The 15,346-nt window shown below is 38.7% G+C and overlaps 1 long non-coding RNA gene across 1 annotated transcript in view; it reads left to right on the plus strand.

Moving 5' to 3' along the window:
• The window catches only part of LOC137227613 (uncharacterized), a 435,344-nt gene that overhangs the window by 232,285 nt on the left and 187,713 nt on the right, over nt 1-15,346 (plus strand). The window lies entirely within an intron of this gene.

Consider the following 15,346-nt stretch of genomic DNA (forward strand, 5'->3'; position numbering starts at 1 on the left):
AGAATAATTACCCGGGCATAAGTAGATACTTAAGTGGCTTTGAACAACTTGTACCTGACTGTTGGTTTGTTATCTTATCACAGTTCAACTGTGAAATTTAGCTCTAGCAGTTCCACTGCATCCTTTACATTTAAAATTTGAGGGAACTCCATATAAACTTAGGAGCTGGGTTGAGAAAAGGGTGAACAAATTGAAATTTGTTTTTGGCAACAGATTCCCTCCTTTTTACTGGGCCTACAGTGAAGAAATAAGCAAATTGACAAATGTTAGTTCTTACAGTGTAACAAGATTTAAATAGGATAATAATACCAGCAACTCACCTTAGAAATGGAGAAAAATTCCTTCTCCAGTCTGAACATGAAGAAAAAAGACACATTATGCTAGAAAACACAATGTGAACATTTCCCCTTGTGTAAATTAAATGTTGGGATTTTTCCGTGCCTGTAACATTGTTTGGTTATGTGTGCACACATGCTGCATGCCACCGTCCCCTGTTTCTGTGTTGGAGTTGTTAGAATCGATGCGAAACACCAGACCCCCTGCAGTGAGAGTCCAAGCATGTTGTAGTGTCACTGTGGGGAGTAGCCATCCTTCCTAGGGGGCTTGACTGGGTCTCTTAAACAGGAAGAGTCAGCTTTATTCAGGGTTAAGACTCAATTCTCTGTTATGTGTAGGGATCAAAGCAATGCATAGACTTTAAAAATTAGTTATTTAATTTAGAGTATATGAAGGAAAATATTCTACACCTCTTGCAACAAAGTGATACAGGAGAAAGTGTCCTCTGGTGATTTCTGTCAGTGTTGAGAATAATGCTTTAGTCTGTCATTTCTACTTATGCTTCCCGACATCTTTTTCTCTCCCCAACGTTTATAAGAGCTACACACTAATATTTTGAAAATGAAAGGCACATGACTTTTTTTTAACATTGGGTAACTACAATAAGTTATGGGCTCTATATTGTTAAGTACTATTTGAAGCATATATTTAGTTTTCTTAAATTCTTGATAAAGAAATTTAATTTTGTGTTTTTGATTTCAGGTTGCAAATATTTAGAATCAGTATAGCAGCAAATTCTCAGTTTTGCAACAAACATGATAAAGAGACTAAAAAGACTAAAGCGTGAACATAATATGGTAATTATGCACTTCGTGGTCTTGATCTTAACCCAGGTGTCCTTAATAGGCTCCCACTGGCAGCATGATATAGAGTCCAGATCAACAGCTTAACCAGCTTGCTAAAAAAAAAAAAAAGAAAGCCCAAATTCCCCCATTGGGGGCATTCCTGAGCATCCTAAAGCATCTATAATACAAAGAAAATTCCCTTCCTCCCTTAATTCAAAAGAAGAAAATTGGGCTTCCCTGGTGGCGCAGTGGTTGAGAGTCCGCCTGCCGATGCAGGGAACACGGGTTCGTGCCCCGGTCCGGGAAGATCCCACATGCCGCGGAGCGGCTGGGCCCGTGAGCCATGGCCGCTGAGCCTGCGCGTCCAGAGCCTGTGCTCCGCAACGGGAGGGGCCACAACAGTGAAAGGCCCGCGTACCACAAAAAAAAAAAAAAAAGGAGATGAAGAAGACCAATACCCCAGTAGAAAACTGGTAATAAGACATAGAAAAGCAATTCACAGAATATGGTTGTCCAATAAGTATTATGAAACAAGCCTCACTTCACATGTAATAAGGAAAAATAATTATTAATTATATATTATGTTTTGCCTGTCAAGCTGTGCACTTCTTAGTGCAACTACAAATTAGTAAAAACTGCGCAAAAAGTAGTTTGGCAATAAGTGGCAAAAACTTTAAAAGTGTAACTTATACTTTGATCCAACATTTCTATTCTAAGATTCAGCCCTTAAAAAGTCACCAGAGCTGTGGAGATGTGAAAAGTGATTCATGTACAAGAATGAACATTGCAGAGTTCTTAAACTATAGAAAATTAGAAGCAATGTTAATGCCCACTTGTAAGTTAATAGTTGCATAATTTATGAAATAACCTTATAGTGCAATATTATACAGCTATTAAAATATTGTTTTCAGAGGACATTGAATATTATAGAAAAACACTTATGGCATAATTTAAATGAATAGAAATAAGTGATAAATATATAATATTATATATGTGTATATGAAAGGAGTGTGTGAAATATTTATGATAGTTATTTCTAGGTCTTACCTTTATGAATAATTTTTATTTTCTCCTTTATACTTTGTCAGTGTTTTACTATAAACATACAATCCATTTTTAACAGAAAAGCACTGTTTTATTTTAACACCTAATAACTTCAAGGGAAAAAAATCTGTGAAACACTATTAATGCATTTCACTTCCAAAATATATTTCATTTTGATAAAGTTTTTATTTTGTTTTCAATTCCAAACTTGTGCTTTAAATTTACCTTTGTGGAATAAAATTCTCAGTTTTAGGAAGTGACATTTTAGCACTTGTTATTCTATTGGAAAATTTTACCAGACTAATCCTCAGTTCAAACTAGTAGTGATTGATGGCTACATATGTTGAGTAACGCACACGGAGTTTTCACAGGAACAGAAACATTTGTAGAGATTGATAGAGCAGTTCTTTTCAGACAATATACACTTTACTTTTCTAGACATTCACACTAAAACAAAAAAAGCAGTTTTCTTAGTTTGATCTTTTCACTTCTTCATTTGTTTTGTGCAGGCATGTCTTCTGAACTTTTTTTTTTTTTTTGCGGTACGCGGGCCTCTCACTGTTGGGGCGTCTCCCGTTGCGGAGCACAGGCTCCGGACGCGCAGGCTCAGTGGCCATGGCTCACGGGCCCAGCCGCTCTGCGGCATGGGGGATCTTCCCGGACCGGGGCACGATCCCGTGTCCCCTGCGTCGGCAGGCGGACTCTCCACCACTGCACCACCAGGGAAGCCCTCTTCTGAACTTTTGTGTCTGTAAAATAGTGCTCTGGATGAAGCAAACATAAAATTCATAAATAAAAAGTTCTTTGATTATATGCACAATCCTGAGGAAAGCATTTAATTACATCATATCTTAGATTTTACATTTTAGAAATTGGGATAATATTTGCATTATTACTATGGTTTTAAATTTTGTGTCTCAAGGAGGATTTGCATTCTCATTATGTCCAGGAGGCCTTGCAATTGTCCCACCACAACTACCAATCTGATTATGTGCTTCTCTTCTTAGGGATCTTCAAATTCTCCCCCTGGCATTCAGGATGGTTACAGAGACGTTAGCACTGCTTTGAAGGATTTACAACCTGTTTCCTCTGCCCAAACTTCTGTCGTCTTCTCGCTCCTCCACCTCTACCACTCTTCAAGCTGTATTCCAGCTATCAAGATTTTCCAAAAGAGCTGGCTCTTTCCAAACTCTGTGTCTTAGTTGGCTTTTCCTTTTTCATCAAATATTTGTCCCTAGCTTTTCTGGCTAGCAAGAAAAGCTTCAGCCTGTAAGATTCATCACAGGTGTAATTGTCTTAGTGAAACATTGCCTGCTTGCCCCAAGATAAATTAGTCCTTCCATCTTTATTCCCACAGCACCCTCCAGACAGCTTCCCTTGTACCATTTATTGATATTATGCTGTTATATACATATATAATTGTTAATTTATGGCTGTGCCTGCCACTGGACTGTGGGCTTTGTGACGATGGGAATGGTGTGTTTCCCATTGCTGGATGTGTTCAAGTCCAGTGCTGGAACCAAAGGATGAGGCAGGCTATAGTAGGAACCCAGCCTTGGGTGGGTGGTTTACCTTGATGACTGTGAGTCCCCTTTTAGTTCTAAGCATATGGAATTCTCATGCCCAACTCACCATTCTCAGTGGGGAAGGGGAAGGAGAAAATTGGGGCTAGGGGCTGGGAAGAGGGTGAAGTTCCTAGTAGCAGTATATCTTTTCCAATTTTAATCAACACCTTTAATAAATACATTCCTTTCTCCTCACCATTTCTTGAGATCCCAGGGCTCTGATAAATGAAAAGCAGCTCTCCTGACTATAAAACATTTGAGGAAACTGCTGGGCTGATAATAACTAATGTTATTAAGCATTTGCTATGTGCCAGGCATTCTTCTAAGTGCTTTACATATATTAATGCACTTAATCCTCACAATAACTCCGTGAGTGAGGTATCATTAGTGTAGATGAGGAAAGGCAGGCATAGCTCATAAACCTTGCTTAAATATATATTATGAGTAAGTGGCATAGCTATGATTCACACCCAGACAATATGATCCAGGTCCCTACAGCTTTCTGCCAGCCACGGTCAAGGGTACATTGTCCTCAGAACTATTGCCACCTTCTCCAATTGTTAGCCTCTTAACACTTAGTTATGGGGCTCAAGGTAGCACTACCAGAACATAGCTGTTTTCTGAAGTAGTTACCTTCAAAGTCCAGGAAACAGCTTACCAAGTTCATGTCGCCTTGTTACCCTCTGCTCCTCTCATTCTTCTTACTCTTCTTACTCTCATTACTCCACTTTTCTTTCCTTCACTCCCATTTACACACTGTAGCCAATTGATCTGAAAATATACAAATATGATCATGTTACTCCCCAGCAAAACAGTCCTTCAGTATCACCCACTGCTTTGGGGATGATGTCCAAACAGCTGAGCATAAAATGCAGAGCTTGGGGCTTCCCTGGTGGCACAGTGGTTAAGAATCCGCCTGCCAATGCAGGGGACACGGGTTGGAGCCCTGGTGCGGGAAGGTCCGACATGCTGCGGAGCAACTAAACCTGTGCGCCACAACTACTGAGCCTGCGCTCTAGAGCCCGTGAGCCACAACTACTGAACCCGCACACCACAACTACTGAGCCCACGCTCCGCAACAAGAGAAACCACTGCAATGAGAGGCCCGCGCACCGCAACGAAGAGTAGCCCCCCCACTCGCCACAGCTAGAGAAAGCCCGCAGGCAACAATGAATACCCAACACAGCCAAAAATAAATAAATAAAATTAAAAGAAAAAAAACCTTGCATGAGGTGGTCCCACTGTGCTAGTGTCAGAGCTGGGCTTGGTAGAAGCCAGAAGCAAAGTAGGGGATTAGGCCTTAAGGAGACCCTAAGGGCAGCTTCAAGATGTGAGGCTCAGCACATATATATGCCCTAAATGCCCTAGAACTTCTCCAAATCCACGGGGTTCTCTCACACATTACATATGTTGTCCCCTCCCTGACCTTTGCTCCTCTTCCAGATGAATTTGTATTTACTCTAAAGTACTGAGTAAGGCCAGACCACAAAAGGCTGGTCCAGGCTGAAGGAGTAACTGCTGAGACTTGGCTTAATTTGTTTCACGGGATTGGGCAGAGGATGAAGTTAAACTGAGATGCAGTTGCAGCAAAGGCCTTAGCGGATGCCATGCTGTATACTTTTCCCGTGGTCACTGTAACAAATTACCATAAAATGGGTGGCTTAAAACAAAGCACATATTTTCTCTCCCATTCTGGAAGCCACAGACCTTAAATCGGTATCACTGAGCCAAAATCAAGGCGTCTGCAGGGCCACGCTCCTTCTGGAGGCCCTAGGGGAAAATCCACCCCTTGCCTCTTCACGTGGCTGCTGGCATTCTTTGGCTTGCAGCCACATCACTCCAACTTCTGCCTCTGTCTTCACATCACCTTCTCCTCACGTGATTACATTTAGGGCCCACCCTGCTAATGCAAGATCCTCTCTCAATCATTAAACCCTCTGGTTAACCACATCTGTGAAGACCTGGTTTCCATACAAAATAATATTTCCGGGTTCCAGGGATTAGGACTTGATATCTTTGTGGGGCTGTTTTTCAGCCTACCACATATGGAGATCTCTGGAACTCAGATTACCCACCAGAATTACCCTCCGTCAGAGGCAATGCAGTTAAACGTTTGCATACTTGAAATGATAAATCAGGCTGCCCCCGGCAATGGAGGCATTGGGACCCCTTTGGAGGAAGGTGATTTCCAGGGGACAAAACAGCTTTGAGCCTTCAACGGATAACACTGCTGGCAGCTAGGGTTGAGGGCTTTGGTCCTAAAGGGGTGATCTGGGTGGTGCATCACTACACCTCTTCAACCTACTACCTTTTTATGGCCTGAGACTGTGCCACAGTTGCTGATTTCTGGGGTTTATTCCTTACTGTGTCATGAAGCTTTCTACTGCACTGGCCATTGCCTACCACAAGGGTATAATTTAAATAACACTTTGTCTGTAAACCTTCCTGTATCTTGCCTTTCTCCACCTTCTCCTCCTCTGCAGAATTAGTCTGTCTCTTTTCTGTGTTGCCATGTTACTTTATTCATACCTCTTCTGGTACTTATATCCATTGTGTAATGATTAATATTCACCAGTACATCTTCCCTTACTAGACTGTTAGCACCTTAAGGGTGGGGTACCTGATTTGTTCCTGTTTGTAATCGTCTCAGTATCTGGCAGACAGTAGGTGCTCATAAATGTCGAATGAATGAACCATTAAATGTAGCTTAAAGCAGCCTCTCTCTGTCTCTTCATCAGTTGGTGGAGCAGACAGAACAGCCAACTATGTGAACGAAAGCCATCAAGCATGTCTAATCCAAGTGATTGAGTGCATGTCGGGAGGCAGTAAAGTAAACAATATCTCAAGGGTCACAGCTGTTTCACTCTGCCTTTCAGCCAAGAAATGCCATGATTTACTTTCTGCTCTTGCCAAGGATGAAGAAATAAAGTCATAAACAAAGAGTGAAAGAGTGAGGAATTACTCAGTTTGGATGGACAGGTCAATCTGCTTGCCCACCTGTGGCCAAGCGAGCATGATCAAAGAATAATATACTTCCACCTTCTATCCCACTTCACAGTCTTTATTCTTTAACAAAAAGGAAGGGATATTCAATGAGAAATGTAGTTCCAATCCTGATAACGCTAACAAAGTTGGTTTTATACACAGATGACAGTGGGTATCCCCAACATTGTAGGGACTGTTCCAAAATTTCTGCCTCAGATATACCCCTTCTTGCCTCAGGTTGCTAAATTCTAAAAGCATCCCTATGTGTATCTATTTCACAGGGGCATTAGGAGGATTTAACAGATTAGGAATTAATGAATGTAGAAACTCCTACGATAGTACACGTGGTGTGTACCTAATAAATGTGTTTCTTTTCTTTATTTTCCTGAAACAGTTTAAGTTCAACAACAAGTCATTTATTAATGTGGAAGGTTTGGAGGAACAAGGTCAATGTGGCAGTTAATATGTGTTTTATTTTGAAATTTTACATTTTTTGAAGTAACATAGGTACATAGTAAAAGTACTATGGTACATAGTAAAAGTAACATAGGTACATAGTAAAAGTAACATAGGTACATAGTAAAAGTACTTTTTTCTGTCCTCCTCCCCACAAACCTTTTGTTAGTGCATTTATTCTAAACAATATGCTGAAATCTATTTTTCTCAATATATCAGTTTTAAATAGTAGCTATAAACTTTGCCTATGAAAGATTAGGAATTTAATTTATTTATACTACTTCTTCCCTACTAATTTTATTTGTATTGCTACTTAGCTCTTCAATTGGTTTCACTTATAGCTCTAAGTAATATATAGAGAGAGATTTACATATAAATCTGTTTCTATTCTTATCATGTAGATTGCTCCTTGATACCTACCATTTAAATAATAAAATTATAAATTTGCAGAACCTCATACCCAATGGTTTACAGGTAAACTGACTGATTGGTGGGGGAAGGAAGGCTGATTTGTAGCATTTTCCTATTTCTGTGACTGATTTCAAGCTACCAACCTGACTTTACATTCCCTTTTGTAATTATAATCATTTTCAATACTTCTTCTATGGCTTGACTTTTTAACAAAATCAGTAAGGTGCACTTGCAAAATTATGATAATGGAAATGTTTTTCAATATACAATCAAATACTGTGTTTTCCCATAGAGAAAGAAAAGTAATCTTGACAGGAAATAAGTAGATAATCAAATAAACTAGAATTTTCAAGTTCCAATTGTATTTTAGAAAATAATTAAAACCCTCACTCTGAAGGAGAACATGGCTCTTCCAAAATTCAAAAAGAAAATACAAGGTTGCAGGAATAATAGATAACAGAAAATGGGTGCTAACATAGTTTTAATCACAGGAGCATGCTGTTTTGCAACACAATTGGAAGGATATCCAGCAGTTTTAGCATTATTAAGGTTACCACCGAAAAGAGGACAGAGACAGAAAGTTATTTCCTAACCACATCAAATGACCCCAGAAAGGAAACAAGCAGGAATATGGACCTAGATTCCTAGCAGGGCTTTGAGTGATGTGAAACAAAGGGGAGATAGGTTTGTGATGTTTTATAAACATGTAAAATCACGCCTTCCTTCCTGAGAAATTATTAGCCACTGCAGACCTGTTGCTTCTCCAAATACATGTAAATACTGAGATGCAAAATTGCCTATCTTCTTTGACTCATTTTACCTGCTGGTCTCCATCATTTGTTGGAACAATAGAAGTTTCTGTGATGATTAAAATTTTTTATTTCTTCACTGCTCAGTTTCATTCATTCAGAAGTAGTCACTAGTTACGTGTGGCTATTGAGCACTTGAAATGTGACTAGTACAACTAGAAAAGGAATACTTAACTTTATGTAATTTTAATTCCATGTAAAGCTAAAAGCCACATGTGGCTGGTGACCATACTGGTAGTACAATTCTTAAAGAAGCCATGGACTAAGGAAAGACAAAGATTTCTCCATTTCTCCACTAGAGAAATAGTTTGGCCTGGGAGTGAAATAATCTGCTCAGCTGCTGCTTAGAAAGTTCTTCTTGCCCTGGAGGGTCTGGGTCACACAATGAGGAAGAAATAAGAGTCAGCAATTTGATGACATTAAAACAGTGCTACTGGAGGCTAAATATTCTAAGCATGAAAATCAAATAGAGTCTTTCATTTCATTCTCTTCATTGCTCAAAATCACGATACATTTTTTGGTTCATATTTGGACTATGATGTTTTTGCATGTATTTCCATAGTTATTTCTGGAGATTCTTAATGTTTTTGTTTTACCTGGTGGGCAGAAGAACTATATGCCTTCAAAAGCTTCCAATTGCTTTTTTAATGTTACATGTTTAATGGAATCCACTTTTCACAAAGACACTGTTCCCAGACCTTGTGAATTCCTCCACTAATTTAGGCCTCTTGCTTTCTTTACCTGCTGAGCAGCTAACTGGCATCTTGAGTTTTCTTGTCATGTTACTAAGTTAGTTCATTTATACATTCAATAAATATTTGCTGAACACCTACTAAATGCCAGATACTGTCATAAACACTGGGAAATCAGCGGTGAACAAAACCAAATCTCTGAACTCATAAAGTTTATATTTCAATAGGGGAAGAGAGCAGGTAAACAAATAAAACTAATATTCCAGGCAGTTAGTATAAAGAAGAGTAAGGGGGATAAAGGATGCCATGAGTGGAGACAGGTATGTGACTATTTTACACAGGTTGGTCATGGAAGCTTTTACAATAAGATGGCAGTCAGAACAAAGGTCTAAAAGAAGAAAGAACAAAGATGTGTGAATATTAGTTAAAGAACGTACCAAGCAGTGGGAACAGCAAATGCAAATGTTCCCAGGTGTGGCTGCTCTTTGTTCATGGACAGGGTTTGTTAATCTGTCCTAATTTGTGGGAATGGGAAAGCACAGACGGAACACCTTAAAGAAGGTTCAGCTCTGGGGCAGGAACACCTTTATTAGAGATTCTAGGTTTTGCCTTTGTTTGGTTGAGATAGAAGATCATGACTGCAGCCTGATTCCGTGTGTGTGTGTGTGTGTGTGTGTGTCTGTGTGTGTGTGTTAGGGATGGAGGTGTAAGACAACTCACCTGGCTATTGGGACAACAGATCCCTAATTGCTTAGACTTCTTCATCATGGCCCAATTGAGTTCTCTGTCCACAACTTCTTCAACTGCAGATTTTCTTTATTTGTGTTGTGGACTATTTTCTTTCTCTGTTCTGATTTATCAAACAATCCAAACTTCTTAACATATTATAAAAATTCCTCAATATCTCTTATCACTGATGGCTCCATTCTCAGGCTGGGGCTGTACATAGATTATTCTTTACTTACTAACATTTTAATAGAATTTTGGAAGGAAAGTAAATCCATGTGCTTCCTTAAGCTTGAAGTCAGAATTCTGAGCTGATGTGGCTGGAGCATGAGGGAGAGCAGCCTGTATGGGACAGTCCTGAGTGGGCCACCACAGTGAGGAGAATACTGGAGAATCAACTTTTTACTGCTATGTTCTGAGAGCCCTAGTGTATGAAGATTACAGTGACTAGACTATTACAGTTTTGTTATATACTGTATGCTAAAAATCAGTGTTGTAAGACTGCAAGTCAAGGGCCTCACAGACTGAGTGACTTAGGAAGGGTCCATAGGAGGGTGAGATATAGTTAAGGTTGGGGATGTAGACATCAGTATCAGTAATTCAGTGACATCAATATCAACATGAAATGTATATGTCCCTTGAAATATATCTCAAATGAGAGAACAAGTTCTAAAGAGTCTTGGGTATGTCATTTTAAAAGATTATGTTTTAAAGTCTTCTATTCATTCTTCCAAAAATGGGAAAATCTTGAGGAGGGCTAGCCTAGTGGTTAAAATACAGACTCCAGAACCAGATTTGGGGGTGGGGGGGGTGGTTGAAATCTATCTGTTAAATGCAACAGCTTGTTAAATAGGCAGTAGCCTGCAAGCCTGGAAGACTGGGAGCCAGAAGTGGTACTCAGGGATTGCAGCTCAATTAAATGAATGTGTCCTGATCATCATTAGATGGCAGTCCCAGTGCTGGTCCCTGAGACCAGAGAGACAGTAAATGTATTTTTCCTGTGTATAGGGAGCTTACAGCTAAATAGGGAGATGGCATAAAGACATGATTATTCTTGTCTAACTTTTCTAGATTAAATTCAAAATTAAAGATGTAATATTAAAAATCGCATCTTATAAATATAAGCTCACCATTAGAATATGAACTCCTTTATAGGTACATTAAACTGTGTTTTTAAATCATGTCAGAAGCTATGTATCTCAGCAAGATGCTAGCACATAGTAGAAACTAAATGGAACTGGATTGAAATGCAGGAAACTATCAAAAAAATTACTAACAAATTTGATAATAATGTGTAATGAAAATATTCTAAACACTAAAAGAGAGGAAGAAATTTAGAGACTTTCTAGTCTATCCTCCACACTTTTTATAAATAAAGAAACTGTGACCTGGAGACTTATCTGGGAAAGACCTAGAATTTAAGGCCAGATGCAAACTTTCAGTCAGAAGTTCTTTTTCACTGAAGTTACAAGATAAAAATCTCAGATAAGGCTCACAGGGCCCACACAAAGGCACAGAAATCAATTTTATTATGTTACAGCACCCACCATAATAGCCAGTTATGCTTCTCTTGCCTTCTTTCACTTAAACAATTATTCATTCATTCAAAAATATAAAGAGAAGTATCAATTCCAGACTGTTCTAAATGCTGGAGATACAGCCCCTGCCTTCATGGAGTTCATGATCTAGTAGGGAACACAGATAAAAACAATATAATATTATTGTTATATATAACAGTTATATTAGTATTACAATCATATGTAATATGTATAAATATATACAACTATGTACATATAAAATAATGATAGTCCTTTTTCAGGAGAGAAATGGAATGGAAGGCATGATCTCAGTTACAAGCTCACTTGAAACTAAAATTTTCCTGCTGTGGTAAACTTAGGCCTATTCAAAACTAGAGTGTGATTATTTCTGAAGACAGAGAGAGAAGGGAGCATTTCATTTTAAAATGAGTATTGATTTTTTTCTTACTAGAACAGAACATACACATTGTGAACAATACAGAAAATTATAAAGAAGAAAGCAAAAATACCTAGTAATCCCATCTCCCCACGTTAGTTACATAGATAACACTGTGGAATATTCCCTTAAAGTCTTTCTCCTAATTATATGACATTATTTTTGGAAGATAAAATAATTTAAACCACTTGACATATTGCAATATTTTAATAGAATACAGTTCTAATATTCAAAAGCTTTCTTATACTTTCTATTTCACATGAATAAATTACCTATGCTTCTTTGGACTTGCTGAACAATAACCAGAAGCTACTTTCTCTCTCTTTCGAGTGCACTTCTGTCACTATTTTCCAACCATCTTTCTTCCCTTTTTCTCTCCCCTCTGAGACTGTGATGATCACATTATTCTGCATCTTTCAGTCTTTAGCTTCCATGTTACCTCAGCTGAGTTGAAATTCTCTCCTAATAGAAGGTTTATTCATAAAACAGTATTAAGAAGAAGATAAATAATTGATATTTGAACTTGACCCAGTTGGTCTCTCCTCAGAATATTAAAACAATTAATGAGAACAAGGATGTAAAGGACTTTTAAATCTCAATTCTACACAGATATAAAGCACCAATTATTTAAATCTGGGATAAACTTATAATTTTTGTTCAAAGGACAGGTGAATATTCAGATCTACCTCAGTGGGATACTATCTTATGAAGAAATCCAGGTAGAAAAGGAAAAATATCAAGGACTTGGAAATTCTGATGTACACATAATAGGAGAATTCCAGGAAAGCTGCAATGCTTCAAATAAAAAGTTCTCATTAACTGAGTAAAACATTATTCATGATGTTGTGATTAGGATAACCTTAAGTGTAGCACTCCTTAGAGAACTTATCTTTAACAAAATCATAATGCAGCGTTGTTGTTAGCTAAAATTATCATATTCTTTATTTCTGTATGGGCCGTGTTTTTAGAACAGTGCTTAACAAAGTGTGTGTTCAACAAAGATTTGTTGAACAAATGGCAGATAAGTGAATGAATATGGATTGGTCTTGGAAATGTTGGATTGTAAAATTTAATCTGTTGGAGGCAGAATTATACTGGGCAGTGAAGTTCAGTTACAGGTTTTAGCAATAAGGTGACCCTGATTGTCACTTAAAAGCATAGGAACAAAAGTCGGGAGCAATACTAAATGGTAAACTAAAATTGGGTGACCAGGATTCTGGGAGCAGGAGTAGAGCCAACTTCTGGGAAAAAATAAGACTGTAGGCTCCACGATGTTGAGGGCCACATCAAGTGGTTACACTGTTGCATTTCTAGCAGAGCACAATGCCAGGAACAGAGTAGCAGCTCAGAAATAATATTTGTGAGATGGTTGAATAATGAACTCTAACCCAGAAGGGTTGGCAAGCAGGCACATAAGAGTGTATGAATGTGTTGGTATTTGCTCAGAAATATCAGTCACAAGACAGCAAGGAACAATTTTATATACCTAATGAATAATTGTTGTTCCACCCATTTTCATAGGTTTAGTCATACATTCAACAGATTTCACCCTGGGGTATCTCAAATGGCCCACATATCTTCTCACAGAAGGTGACAGAATTGATTCTGGTTACTTGGGGAATATGGATAGATTTCACACAAAAGCAGAAATGGTGTATGGTCTATCTCTTAGCATAGTTTTACCTTCTAAAAGTTCAAGATTTAGGAAGGAAATGAGAGGACCTTCAAGATGCCAGAGGAGTAAGACATAGAGATCACCTTACTCCCCACAAATACATCAAAAATACGTCTACATGTGGAACAACTCCTACAGAACACCTAATGAACGCTGGCGGAAGACTTCAGACTTCCTAAGAGGGTCTTGGTGCTCCGGCCGGATTTCAGGCCTGAGCCTCTGAGGTGGGAGAGCCGAGTTCAGGACACTACACCACCAGAGACCTCCCAGGCCCATGTAATATCAGTCGGCGAGAGCTGTCCCAGAGATCTCCGTCTCAATGCTAAGACTCAACTCCACTCAACGACCAGCAAACTCCAGTGCTGGACACCAGATGCCAAACAGCTAGCAAGACAGGAACACAACCCCACCCATTAGCAGAGAGGCTGCCTAAAATCAGACTAAGTTCACAGACACCCCAAAAGACACCACTGAACGTGGTCCTGCCCACCAGAAAGGCAAGATCCAGCCTCACCCACCAGAACACAGGCACCAGTCCCCTCCACCAAGAAGCCTATACAACCCGCTGAACCAACCTTACCCACTGGGGGCAGAAACCAAAAACAATGGGAACTATGAACCTGCAGCCAGCAAAAATGAGACCCCAAACACAGTAAGTTAAGCAAAATGAGAAGACAGAGAAATATACAGCAGATGAAGGAACAAAGTAAAAACCCATCAGACCAAACAAAGGAAGAGGAAATAGGCAGTCTACCTGAAAAAGAATTGAGAGTAATGATAGTAAAGATGATCCAAAATCTTAGAAATAGAATGGAGAAAATATTAGAAATGTTTAACAAGGACCTAGAAGAACTAAAGAGCAAACAATGATGAACAGCACAATAAAGTAAAATTGAAAATTCTCTGGAAGGAATCAATAGCAGAATAACTGAGGCAGAAGAATGGATAAGTGACCTGGAAGAATAAATAGTGGAAATAACTACCACAGAGCAGAATAAAAAAAAAGGAATGAAGAGAATTGAGGACTGTCTCAGAGACCTCTGGGACAACATTAAATGCACCAACATTCAAATTATAGGGGTCCCAGAAGAAGAAGAGAAAAAGGGACTGAAAAAGTATTTGACAAGATTATAGTTGAAGACTTCCCTAATGTGGGAAAGGAAATAGGCAATCAAGTACAAGAAGCACAGAGTCCCATTCAGGATAAATCCAAAGAGAAACACGCCGAGACACATATTAATCAGACTATCAAAAATTAAATACAAAGAAAAAATATTAAAAGCAGCAAGGGAAAAACAACAAATAACATACAAGGGAAACCCCATAAGGTTAAGAGCTGATCTTTTAGCAGAAACTCTGCAAGCCAGAAGGGAGTGGCAGGACATAATTTAAGTGATGAAAGGGAAAAAACCTACAACCAAGATTATTCTACCCAGCAAGGATCTCATTCAGATTTGATGGAGAAATTAAAACCTTTACAGACAGGCAAAAGCTAAGAGAATTCAGCACCATCAAACCAGCTTTACAACAAATGCTATAGGAACTTCTCTAGGCAGGAAACACAAGAGAAGGAGAAGACCTACAAAAACAAACCCAAAACAATTAAGAAAATGGTAACAGGAACATACATATCAATAATTACCTTAAGTGTAAATGGATTAAATGCTCCAACCAAAAGACATAGACTGGCTAAATGGATACAAAAACAAGACCTGTATATACGCTGTCTACAAGAGACCCACTTCAGACCTAGGGACGCAAACAGACTGAAAGTGAGGGGATGGTAAAAGATATTCCATGCAAATGGAAATCAAAAGAAAGCTGGAGAAGCAATTCTCGTATCAGACAAAATAGACTTTAAAATAAAAAGTATTACAAGAGGCAAAGA

The sequence above is a fragment of the Pseudorca crassidens genome, chromosome 7 (genome assembly GCF_039906515.1).
Source record: "Pseudorca crassidens isolate mPseCra1 chromosome 7, mPseCra1.hap1, whole genome shotgun sequence".
NCBI lineage: Eukaryota > Metazoa > Chordata > Mammalia > Artiodactyla > Delphinidae > Pseudorca > Pseudorca crassidens.